Source organism: Lygodium microphyllum, chromosome 2 (genome assembly GCF_053477565.2).
Source record: "Lygodium microphyllum isolate KBCC chromosome 2, Lygodium_microphyllum_v1.1.10, whole genome shotgun sequence".
Classification (NCBI taxonomy): Eukaryota; Viridiplantae; Streptophyta; class Polypodiopsida; order Schizaeales; family Lygodiaceae; genus Lygodium; species Lygodium microphyllum.
The window spans coordinates 39027885-39040734 of NC_141136.1; the positions used below are offsets into that span (position 1 = coordinate 39027885).

General features: G+C 41.0%; 1 protein-coding gene and 1 pseudogene across 1 annotated transcript in view; one reads left to right on the top strand and one right to left on the bottom strand.

The window, feature by feature from the left end:
• The window catches only part of RPL15 (ribosomal protein L15), a 30228-nt gene that overhangs the window by 10272 nt on the left and 7106 nt on the right, over positions 1-12850 (bottom strand). The gene's annotated exons all lie outside the window — the stretch shown is intronic.
• LOC148039638 (uncharacterized) lies at positions 1447-6732 on the top strand (annotated as a pseudogene).

Below are 12850 nucleotides of genomic sequence, written 5' to 3' on the forward strand. Positions count from 1 at the left end.
TTTGGGTCATTTGCCCTTTGATTCACCCAGGACTTCTTCTCCAATTTGACCCTTGGCTGGCCAAATGCTGCCCCAAAACAATTTGGGATGGGCTGGCTCCTGAATTCTCTTGATAATCTTCAATTATCAGCTACTGATTTCAGTCCCTTGAGCATTCAATCTCTGGCATGGATTCCAAGGTGGCTGCTAAACCCACCAAAAATGGCTGAAATCTCCTCCAAATGGCTGAGAATTGCTGAGAATGGTTGAGCATAGGCTGAAGGAGATGAGAGAATGCTGTAAAGAGAGAAAATTTTGAGATTTGTCGTGAAGAACTGATCAAAATCAGTTGCTGCCCTGCTGTACCAGCCCCAAACGGATGCACCAACAACAATAGGAGCATTAGAGACTATGATCTTCAGGAGAAAGTGCATCAGCAGCAATTGTCAGCTTCCCAAGGTCAAGAATATGCAATCTCCATCACCAAAATGGTCTCCAATGGCTGGGAATTGGCCCCAAAAGTTGGCAGCAACAGTCCAACAACTCCAAAAATGAAAAAGCGAGATTTCCCTCTCCCTTCAGCCCTATTTAGCCTTTCCCCCACTTGCATGGGAAAGTTTTGCCAAGTGGCAACAACTTAATCCATTTTCAGTAATTTTCAGCCATTTAATTAATTTTCAGAATTAATTAATTCTGAAAATTAATTCAGCCATTAATCCATGCCTAGAAAATTGACCTTGCCCATCCAAAAATTAATTGGCTAGGCCATTTGCAACCCAAAGTGGTTCCGTGCATTAATTGACCCTTGGACAAGCATTAATCCATTAATTAATGCCTAGATCCTAGTGTCACCACTGACACTTAATGGCCAATTAATGGTCCTAGGGGCAAACTGACACCAAAATTCACCTAGAATCTAACAAGTGTAACTTGTTACAACTTTTGCCTTTGACACCCATCTTTTTCACAGGGTCCTTTGGCCTTCAACTGTGAGAAAGTAGCTTGCACCTCACATGTGCAACACATGTCCATCTTTTAATTGCACATTTGATTAATCCTTTAATCAAATGTCAATTAAACATAAGCAAAGCATCAAATTTTCACATCCTCGTGACAACTACCCTCTATGGTTGTGCCACATGGAGTGTCTCCTTGACGACTGAGACCTTTGGGATTTTGTTACTGTCCCTACACCTTGACCTACAATGGTTCTTCATGATGGTGTGACCATGGATTTAGTAGTTTTATGGGATTAGTTGAATGCCAAAACCCACTCTTTTCTCCTTTTGATTTGTACAGATTCTATGCTCATGCATGTTAGACGTATCCGCACAGCCGCAAAGGTTTGGAGGAGATTGGCATCTCTCTTCCCAATCCAGGCATTTGGGCATCGATTATCTCGAGTTGAAGGTACGACAACTTTCTATCATCGCAAATTCCCCTATGATGAGGGATCACATCCAAAAGATGGAGGAGCTACAGGATGAGCTTGCATCCCTTGGTACAGACATTTCTTCGGAGGACCTAACTGTGACACTTTTCTCGCATCTTCCATCACCAACACATGATGTGTTCTACACAAGTCTTCTCACTTCTTGTAGCCAGGAGACTCTCACTTCTTGGAAGAAGCTAGCCCCATTGGTGCTTGAGCAAGATGCACAATGGGACAGATTCTTGAGAGTAAGTGCACATGGCCGTGCTTATGCCACTTTCTCTATAGGTACAGGACAAGCCAAGCAAAAGATACGAAAGAGAAAGAAGTTGGAGTCACCTTTCGACTCTCATACAGATTCTCTTGAGTTGAAGGTACGACAACATTCTATCATCGCAAATTCCCCTATGATGAGGGATCACATCCAAAAGATGGAGGAGCTACAGGATGAGCTTGCATCCCTTGGTACAGACATTTCTTCGGAGGACCTAACTGTGACACTTTTCTCGCATCTTCCATCACCAACACATGATGTGTTCTACACCAGTCTTCTCACTTCTTGTAGCCAGGAGACTCTCACTTCTTGGAAGAAGCTAGCCCCATTGGTGCTTGAGCAAGATGCACAATGGGACAGATTCTTGAGAGTAAGTGCACATGGCCGTGCTTATGCCACTTTCTCTATAGGTACAGGACAAGCCAAGCAAAAGATACGAAAGAGAAAGAAGTTGGAGTCACCTTTCGACTCTCATACAGATTTTGTGGCAAAACATAGAGGATATCCCACGTGTCCTCATTGTGGGAAGACCTTACACCCTAAGGAGATGTCCGAGAGGAAATACCCTCACCTTCATCCGGAAGCAAAGGATGGATCTACATCGAAGCCTTCATCTACCTCTACTTCGTCACTTGCTACCATTTATCAAGTGGAGAAGTCTTCTACAATTGTCTCATCTTCTGCACATCCTTGGCTCCTTGATAATGGTACATCGCATCATATGACTTCCCAAGGTGATTTGTTGCAAGATCTCTGTCAGTCAAAGGGTATCATCACTACTAGTGAAACCTCTTCGATACCTATTATTGGTGTTGGTAGCTTGCCTCTATTGTCTAACCGTCCATCGAGCTCCCTTTCCGAGACCCTACATATTCCGGACTTGAGCTTCCCTCTCCTCTTAGTTTGTGGCCTTCCCAACCTCAAGACCCGCATTGTCTTCACTGAGCCAGCTCCCTTTCTTGAGGATTTTTCTATAAGAGCCACTTTTGTGACAAGTTGGCAAAGTGGGAGCTCTAATGCTCCATTCCCCTTCCATTATGCATGTCACCAAGTGGTGATACTTTTTACAGTTGCTTTTCTTATTTACTTATATAAATATTTTATTTTTCTTTTCTTTTGTTGCTGTTGCTTTTTACCCCCAGAGTTCTCTTGGAATAAGCTAGATCTTTGCATGGCCAGAAGAGGCAACCATTGGGACAAATTGGACTAATGGTTTGTCTAAGCCTTAGGACCAGTTCCATATTGAATGGGCACTGAAGAATAGAATGCTAGTGGTTTGGGACTGTGTGCTTAGCCACAGGAAATGGTGCAGGACAATGAGTCTAGCCAAGATAGAAGATGCACATGTGAGAATGCTCACAGAATAAAAGTCACTGTAACTGAGCCACATTACACTTTTGATGTGGTCGCAATGATAAAAGTTGCACAGAACAACTTAAGGAATGCAGGAGTCACTATCCCTAAAATTTAGGGAGTTACTATTTTTGGACCCCCAAAATCTGTTCGCGTCATTGTCTTCGTTTTTACACGATGATTAATTCTCTGGTTTGTGCCGAGGTCAAATTTTACACCGATCATGGAGAATTTTAGACCGGAAGGTTTAAACGGGAAAATTGTTACATGTATGCTATGTGGCACAAATTCCCAAAAGAGAGAGAGAGAGAGAGAGCATTAAAAAAACGTAATAGGCATAAGGGGCAGATGGGAGAATGAAGTTTTGAGAAGCTGAGGGCAAATTGCTACAAGAAAACCAGTCATGGAGAGTACTTCTACGTCTCTGACTCAAGCACGGAGATAGAGCTTGCTCCCTCTAATCACCTCTCTCTCTATTGTCAGAAGAAATGCTTTGCATGATGGATTGATTCCATCGAAGGTACAATTCTGTGTTTTCTCTCCTCATGCTAAATAAGAATAGTGAACTCTACACATGTCGAATAAGAACAATGAACTCTACACATGCTGAATCATAAGAACAGTGAACTCTGCTCATGCTGAGTAAGAATAGTGAACTCTACTCATGCTGAATAAGAACAGTGAACTCTGTACATACTGAATCGTAAGAACAGTGAACTCTGCTCATGCTGAATAAGAACAGTGAACTCTACACATGCTGAATCGAAAGAACAGTGAACTCTGAACTCTGCTCATGCTGAATAAGAACAGTGAACTTTGCACATGCTGAATCGTAAGAACAGTGAACTCTGCGCATGCTAAATAAGATCGGTGAACTCTGCACATACTAAACAGTAAGAACAGTGTGCTGGATAGTAAGAACAGTGAATTCTGCACATGCTGGACAGTAAGGGATGTTGATCTGGACATGCTGTACTGTTCTTATGCAGCTGGGATTTACTTAGAAGAGATAAAAAACCAACTATTCACAAGTTATGTATTTTGCAACATTACCATTTTTGTAATTTTCTATCTTTTAATTGATAAAGAAATACCAAGAGGGGTGCCGGTCTTCAGGGCCGATCTGGTGTTGAGCGAGGGAGAGAGGTCTCTGTTTATGTGTGTGTATGTAAAGTCTAGGTGTTAATTGAAGGAACTACTGCTTTATATGAGTCATAGACCGGTTGCATGGTTCCATCCCCGGGATTTGAATTCTTTTCTGTAAGAATTTAAGCTCGGACAGTTTTGGGTGAAAAGGCCATACACACAAGTTTTACAAAGATTACAGGACTAGAGAGATTGCAAACATGGATAAAGGCAAAGGAAAACTCCCCCATGAAGAAGAGAGTTCTTCTTCTGCTCATAGACACCGAAGAGAGAGTATTGGTGCACAAGTGTCAACACCTTCTAGAACCAAGATTGAACCACATGATGAGGAGCAAGAACAGGAGGACTTGTTTATGGCACAACTCTTCAGTATGGTTGGCTCTTTCCAACAGCTAGTAAAGAATCCTCGGATGCAAAATTTTTTGAAGTCACATAATGAGGATTCTCAGGCTTAGTCATCACATCATACCATAGAGCGCTCAAAAAGACAAACCTCTAATGTGCGTGAGCATGTGGAAAAGTCACCAAACATGGAGACACGTCCAGTGCAACAAGAAGCACAAGCACAGGATCAGGGAGTGAATGGTCAAGGCAGTTATGCACAAGTAACACAGCAGACTATTCCTTCTCAGTTTGCTACTTATCCTGGTTACTTTGGTGGTGGGTCAGTTTTTCAAGCAATGGCTGGATTACCCACGGGTTATCAAGGATACTTGCCTAGAGGGCCACCAGGAATAATGCCTATTGAGGCAGTGAACCCACTTTATGCTAATATTGGTCTACAGCCCGGTTATTAGACTCTGCAGAGTCCTTATTTGATGCCTAGAGTACAAAATGCAGCCGCTGGTTTTTCTCAGCCTAGTGGGCATATGGCAGCTAAGAAGGTGAAATGAATGCTGATAATGCACCTAAGGGACTCCCCTTTTTACAGCCACCTGTCTATGACAACCTGACACCAAAAAGTGCAAAGCCTAAAGACTATAAAGAGGGTGGTCAAGCAATAAATTTTGAAACCTTCAGTGGTATGCAAGATAAGCTGAAAGCTTTGACATTTATACAGCAATTTGATGCAGCTTACACAGGAGGGAATTTTATTGAGACTTCTAAGGTGCGGAAGGCTGCAACTTTTTTGAAAGGTAATGCTTGGCAGTGGTGGAACATATTGTTGATGCAAGGATATGCACCTGCCACTTGGGTTCATTTCAAACAGTTGTTTGCAGCCTCATGGTTAACTAACACGTTTGAAGTAGATGTCATGACAGCATGGCATAAATTGGACGCGGTAAATTGTACGGATTTAGAAGAGTACAATAAGAAATTTTGGGAAGCACTTTTGCCCATGAGTTCTTACAGGGCAGTGCCCCTGTCAGAACAAATTGAAAAGTACTATTGCAGTTTGCCCGAAGCCATCAGGGATTATTGTACCAAGACTAGGGTTACAAATATGGTACAGTTAATTGAAAATGCTGGTGTAGGAAATGCATTGTTAAAAGGAAAAGCTGACAGCTTTAAAGGCACTGAAAATAAGGATTCTCAGTTTAAGCAAGATCCTAGCAAGAAGAAGAAGCAATTTCCAGAAAGTACCAGTTTTACAAAGAAGTCTTTTTGGAAGAAAAGATTTCAGCAGCAACCTCAAACTTCTTCTAAACAAGGTAAAGGACAAAAGAGGCCACTTATTGGCAAAACATTTGAAGAAAGAAAGGCTTTAATGATGGCTGAAAAATGCTTTATTTGTGAACAGAAAGGCCATATTGCTTCTAAGTGCCCACAACAATTTTCTAAAGATGCGGAGGATAAAGATGCGCCAAGTAAAAAGAAACCCAGCATTGACTTAGTGCCTGATATGGTGGGAGATCAATCAGTTGTTGCTGCTACAGAATTGTGCAAAGCTTGGGGAAAGATCAGAGATTCCATAGTGCTTATTTTCTTTGATCCTGGAGCTCGTGCAAACTTTATCTCACCAGCATTGGCAGCTAAATTGGATATACGTCCCGAGGAAATGGGACCAATTGGACAGGCTGATTTGGCATCCCCAGGACATACTGAACTTGTCACCCCCATTCTTGGCAAACTTCGTATACATATTCAAAGCTATGTGGACACAGAGGAGTTCCATATTATGCCTCTAGAGGGCTGTGATATTCTGTTGGATATCCCATGGTGCCACAGGAAGCATGCTATCTTGGATACTTACAATAGAACGATTACTCTTGTACATAGGAGCAAGACTCATGTGTTAGATGTGAAGCTTAAAGAAGAGTCTATTCCAGTTGTTTCTGCTTCTACAATTACTTCTATAATGAAAAATCATATTTCTGCGTACTTGGTTTTTGCAAAGCAAGCTAATAAAGTTGACAGTAATGTGTTTGTACTAGATGAAAGTAGAAGGGCTTTCTTGGACAAATTCAGTGATTGTTTCTCAAATTCGTTACCAGGAGAGTTACCCCCTGAGAGGCCTGAAGATCATACCATAGATCTTATTCCAGGGACTAGTCCGCCCAATAGGCCACCGTACAGGGCAATGCAGCATAGCAGAAAGAGATTATGACACAGGTTAATGAGCTTTTAGAGAAAATACTAATTCAGCCCAGTAGTTCTCCGTTTTGTTCACCTATGTTGCTAGTTCAGAAAAAGGACAGCTCTTGGTAAATGTGTATTGACTACAAAGCCTTGAATAAGAATACGATCAAGAATCGGTTTCTGATTCTGAGGATAGATGACATTCTTGATCGTTAACAGGGAGCAGGAATGTTTAGCAGGATAGATTTCAAAAGTGGATACCATCAGATCAGAATCAGGCCAGAGGATATCCATAAGACTGCTTTAGAACGACATTTGGTCTCTATGAATTTTTAGTCATGCCATTTGGATTGACTAATGCTCCTGCTACGTTTAACAGGATGATGGATAGAATTTTCCGCCCTTATCAAAGTTTCATTGGCACATTCTTGGATTATATGATTATCTTTTCAAAGAATAAAGAGGAGCATAGAAAATATCTAGTTGTAGTCTTTAATAAGCTTAAGCGTAACAAATTGCTCATTAATGGTAAGAAGAGTGAATTCTTTTTGAAGAGATTCACTTCCTTGGGCACATATAAAGATGGTGTGAAGATGGATCCTGCGAAGATAGAAGCAATTCTCTCTTGGCCAGACTTGAAAACTGTTCATGATGTCCGTAGTTTTCTTGGCCTATGCTCTTACTACAAAAGATTTGTAAGACGCTTTCCAGAGATTGCTTCTCCTTTACATACGCTTGAAAAAAAGGATGTCAAATGGCAATGGACTGACAAAGAGAAATCAGCATTTAGATGTTTGAAGAGGAAAATGACTACAGATCCAATACTTATTTTGCCAGATCTATCTAAGCCATTTGTAGTGCAATGTGATGCATGTGGAAACAGCATTGGTGCTGTATTAATGCAGAATGGCCGAGTTGTGGCATACGAGAGTAGAGTACTTTCTGTCGTTGAAAGGACTTACCAAATTTATGAGAAAGAATTATTGGTTGTGATCCATGCACTCTCCAGTTGGAAGCACTATTTGCTTGGTGCTGATTTTGTAGTGCAAACGGATCATCAAACACTTAGATACTTTCTCACACAGGCTAAATTGTCAAAGAAACACATGCGTTGGGCAAATTTTCTATCTATGTTTCATTTTCAAATAGTGCATGTGGAAGGCAAGAAGAATGTAGTTGCAGATGCTTTATCTCGCAAACCACAGGTGTTCGCTGTTTCAATTCCTTATCACCATGAATTGGATGATATGAAAGAGCAGTATGTTGATGATGAAGATTTCTCTAAAATCTATAAACAGTTGATCAATGGCCAACATCATGATCATTTTGTGTTCAAAGAAGGCTTTATCATGATACATGGAAGACTGTGTTACAAAACAGCTAAGGCCAAAAGTTTTATTAGAAAGTCATGCTCCACCGTATGCAAGACATCGTGGTATTGATACTACAGTCAAAGCGGTAGAGACTTTCTTCTATTAGCCAGCCTTGAGATCTAATATTGATGCATATGTTAGATCTTGCCTTGTATGTCAAAAGGTCAAATTTGATAGACAAAAGGCACCAGGGTTATGGCAACCACTACCTATTCCAGAAAGGCCATGGAAAAGTATTGCCATGGATTTCATTTTTTATCTTCCAAGAACTTCAAGGAATGATGGAATCTGGACTATCATTTGTAGATTCAGCAAGCAGGCACATTTCATTCCTGTAAGGAAAAAGGTTAAGTCAGAACACATGGTAAAGATATTTATGCAAAATATCTTCAAGTACCATGGAATGCCACAGTCAATTGTCAGTGATAGAGACCCAAGAATGACTAGCTTGTTTTGGAAAGCATTGTTTGAAAACATGGGCGCTACGCTGAAATTTTCATCTTCTTTCCATCCACAAACTGATGGACAGTTTGAAGAAGCAAATTTGATTGTTTTATATTTACTGAAGTGTTATGTTTCAGATCATAAGACTTCTTGGGAACACTACTTGCCATTTGTTGAGTATGCATACAATAATACAATGCACTTATCTACTGGCAAAGCACCTTTTGAGATTGTGGAAGGTGGAAAGAAATTGCCTCCCATTTTGCAGACAAAAGATAACATCTTTGAAGCAGATCGTTATGTAAAAGATTGGGAAGAAGCATATAAAAAGGTCAAGTATGCCCTAGAAAAGTCACAAGCTAAACAGAAAAGAGCTGCTGATAGTCATCATCATAAGCTCTTGTTCAAAAAGGATGATTGGGTCTTATTGCGTTTTGAAAAGGCACGTTTGAGAAAACAGAAGGGCAAGGAACGTTTGTTTCCAAAGTTGAGTATGCGTTATTATGGCCCTTTTCAAGTCTCACAGAAAATCAATGACGTAGCATATAGGCTGAAATTGCCAGAGAATTGGAAAATTCATATGTGAGCCTATTGAGGCCTTTTATTGGTGAGCTGCCAGAAGATTTGGTTCAAGAGGAACAGCCTAAAGTAGAGGAATTAGATGAGATTCTAGTTCCTGAGCAGATCCTGGCACATAAGGATAGGAAAGTGAGAGGTAAGAGTTATAAGAAGATTTTTGGTGAAGTTCAAGAACTATTCACCAATGGATGCCAAATGGATGGAAGAGGCTGAATTGGCAGATTTGCCTTAGTTATTGCAACTTTACCGAGAAGCTTTCTTACTGGAATCCACAGTGACTTAGAATGCTTTTTGAAGCTGAAGGAATCGATTAGGCATGGAGATCGAGGCAAACAGTCATTACGCGCAGTGAGAGAGACAGAGAGAGGGCGAGAGAGCAGAGTATAAAGTGAACACGTTTTTAGGTACAATGACGAGTATACCACTTTAGGTTTTAGATATATATATATATATATATATATATATATATATATATATATATATATATATATATATATATATATATATATATATATAAAGTACAATGTGCTAAGAGTGTGCTCACACCCGTGCACATATAAAAGGCACGATGGCCCTTTATTCCCAACAACCTCCCACCTAAAGGCAATGTGCCTTAAGAGGAGAAAAGAATCAGCTAAGTCTAAGTATATACAAAGCTAAAATAAATATATCTATCCAACTCCCATCATCTGTCCGCAATGAGCAAACCGCTCTGCTGGAAGACTCTTCGTGAGAAGGTCTGCAAGATTATCATCTGTATGCACTTTGACAAGCTCAATGCTCTTGCTGTCAAGTACATCTCTAATGAAGTGATACTTCACCTGTATGTGGTTTGTCTTTGCATGAAAGTCAGGATTCCGTACTAGCATGATGGCACTCTGACTATCACAATGGAGAACAGGTAACTCTGTGATGCCAAGCTCTCCCACCAGACGTGAAAGCCATAAAGCCTCCTTGCATGCCTCAGTGACAGCTACATACTCTGCCTCTGCAGTAGACAATGCAACACACTTTTGTAGCCTGGAGATCCAAGAGACCGCTCCTCCTGTGAAAGTAAATACATACCCAGAAGTGGACTTCCTACAATCCGCATGACCAACATAGTCTGCATCCGTAAAGCCAACAACAGATGCTTTCTACTTTCCAAAGCAGATGCACAACTCCTTTGTGCCTTTGAGGTATCTCATAATATCTTTCACTGCATCCCAATGCTTCTTGCCAGGGGTTGCCATGTGTCTGCTAACCACTCCCACTGCAAAAGCAATGTCAGGACGTGTAGCAACCATAGCATACATCAAACTGCCAACAACTGAAGCATATGGTACCTTGGCCATTTCAGCCTTCTCATCATGAGATGTAGGGCTGTCCTCTGAGTTTCACATATGGATGCAATGGAATCCCAATTATTTTCCCCCTCCCCATATTGAAACGCTGCAAAACTTTGGAGATATACTCCAGCTGAGATAGATAGAGTAAACCTTTAGATCTATCTCTGAGTATTCGCATGCCAAGAATGTGATTTGCATCACCCAGATCCTTCATGTCAAAGCTGCCATGAAGACTTTGCTTCAATGAATCCAAGGCATGAGTATCCTTGCCAGCAATCAGCATGTCATCAACATACAAAACCAAGATAATCAGGCTACCATCTGCTGCCTTCTTAGTGTACAAGCAGTGATCCACTTGACTTCTATGAAAGCCTAGGGACTGCATGAATGTATCAAACTTATGATACCATTCTCTTGGTGCTTGTTTCAGCCCATACAAACTCCTTTTGAGTTTACATACCATTTGTTCTTTCTCTTGTTCAACAAACCCTTCAGGCTGCTGCATATATATGTCTTCATATAGATCACCATATAAAAGTGCAGTCTTTACATCCATCTATATGAGCTCCATATCCTCAACTGCAACCAAGCCCAAAATGGTTGTCAATGTAGTTATCTTGACTACAGGAGAGAAAATCTCATTAAAGTCAATTCCATGCTCCTGCTTGTACCCCTTTGCAACCAATCTTGCTTTGTACTTTGGTGAGGAACTAGAAGTGACTTTCATTTTATAAACCCATTTGCATGGAAGGGTTTACTGCCCTTTAGGCAACTGCACCGAGTCCCAAGTGCCATTTTTTTCAAGAGATTCCATCTCTGATAGCATGGCTTTATACCATTTCTTGCTGTCCTATCTGTCCATTGCTTCCTTGAAGCAAGACAATTCACCACAGTCTGTCAACATGACATACTCAGCCACATTAATTGCACCAAGAACAAATCTGTCAGGTTGTCTAGTAGCCCTAGACGATCTCCTAACCCAATGGTCATTGTTTGCTGGCTGTTCCTGCAAATTTCCATTTTCAGCATGCTGTCTTGGCATTTCAGCCTGCAAATCAGCATTTACAGCTTGTTGTCATGGCCGTTCCTGCACATGTAATGGCTCATTTTCATGGGCAATAGCTGGCTGATTTCCAGCATCATTTCCTACATTTACAGGTTCATTTACAGCAGGTATTTGCTGCTGTACAGCGGGCACATTTTGCTGTCCAAAAGGTATTTCTTCCCAGAATACAACCCTACGGACCTCCTCAATCTTTTCGGGTTGTTTGTGCATGCGATCTTCCCGGAAGATAACGTCATTGCTGTGTACTATTTTCCTTTTCTCGGGATCCCACAATCTTTGATTCACATTCAGATTCTGGTCTTGAGATCTGTTGGCTGAGACAGACTATGCTCGGGCTGACGAAGATCAAGGTCATCAAGTCGGAGACACACACAGATATTTCCTCTACCCCCGTGTATATTTCTGCACTCTTATACAGCATACTACACTGCAGATTTCAGTGTTACACTATCTCCTTTTCTCTCTCTCTTCTCTCTGTGTTCACTCTCTCTCAATCTTTGTCCTACGCTTCCGCATCGCTGCATTCTGACAAAAAGAACCAAAGGTCAGTGTTCTAGAGAAATTTGATAGCACAAGGTCAAAATTCAAAGGTTTCCTCCAAAAAGTACGATTGTTTATACATATGCAACCAAACCATTATCCAAATGATGCTCCTTGGGTTGGCCTCATAGGAACTCTTCTCTCAGGTATAGCTCTCTCTTGGTATATAATTTTGAGGCCTTTGTACAAGAGTTCTCTGCCACATTTGGAGAAGTAGATAGAGCAAGGGTAGCTGAAACAAAGATTAGAAATTTGTGCCAAGGGGCGAGACCCACCTCGATATATACATCAGAATTTTGGCAACTCACATGCAATTTAACATGGCATGAGGATTATTTTCTTAGTCAATTCCGTTGGGGATTGAAGATGATGTTAAAGATCTTTTGCTCACTCTACCAAAGGTGCACACACTTAGTGAATTGATCTCTCAAGAAATTGAATGTGACAACCACCTGTTTGACAAAAGACAAGAAAACCATGGAGGACCCGCCTTGAATTCAAGCAAGACAAAGACTTTTAAAGACCCAATTGGCCTAGAAGACGAAGTATCTAGGGCAAAGCCTATGCAAATTGATATGATACGCTTCAAGTCATTGACAACACAAGAAAAACAAAGGCGGTACATTAATGGATTATGCATGTATTGTGGCCAGTCATGATACATAGCTCAATATTGTCCTAACAAAGAAAGGATGAGAATTCATGGCACCACTACTCCACCAACGTCAAGAAACATCGACGTCCATTCTCAATAGAGACCATACGACTGGACAAAGCTTCAAGAAACCCAAAAGAAGGTCTCTTTCTATATGTAGA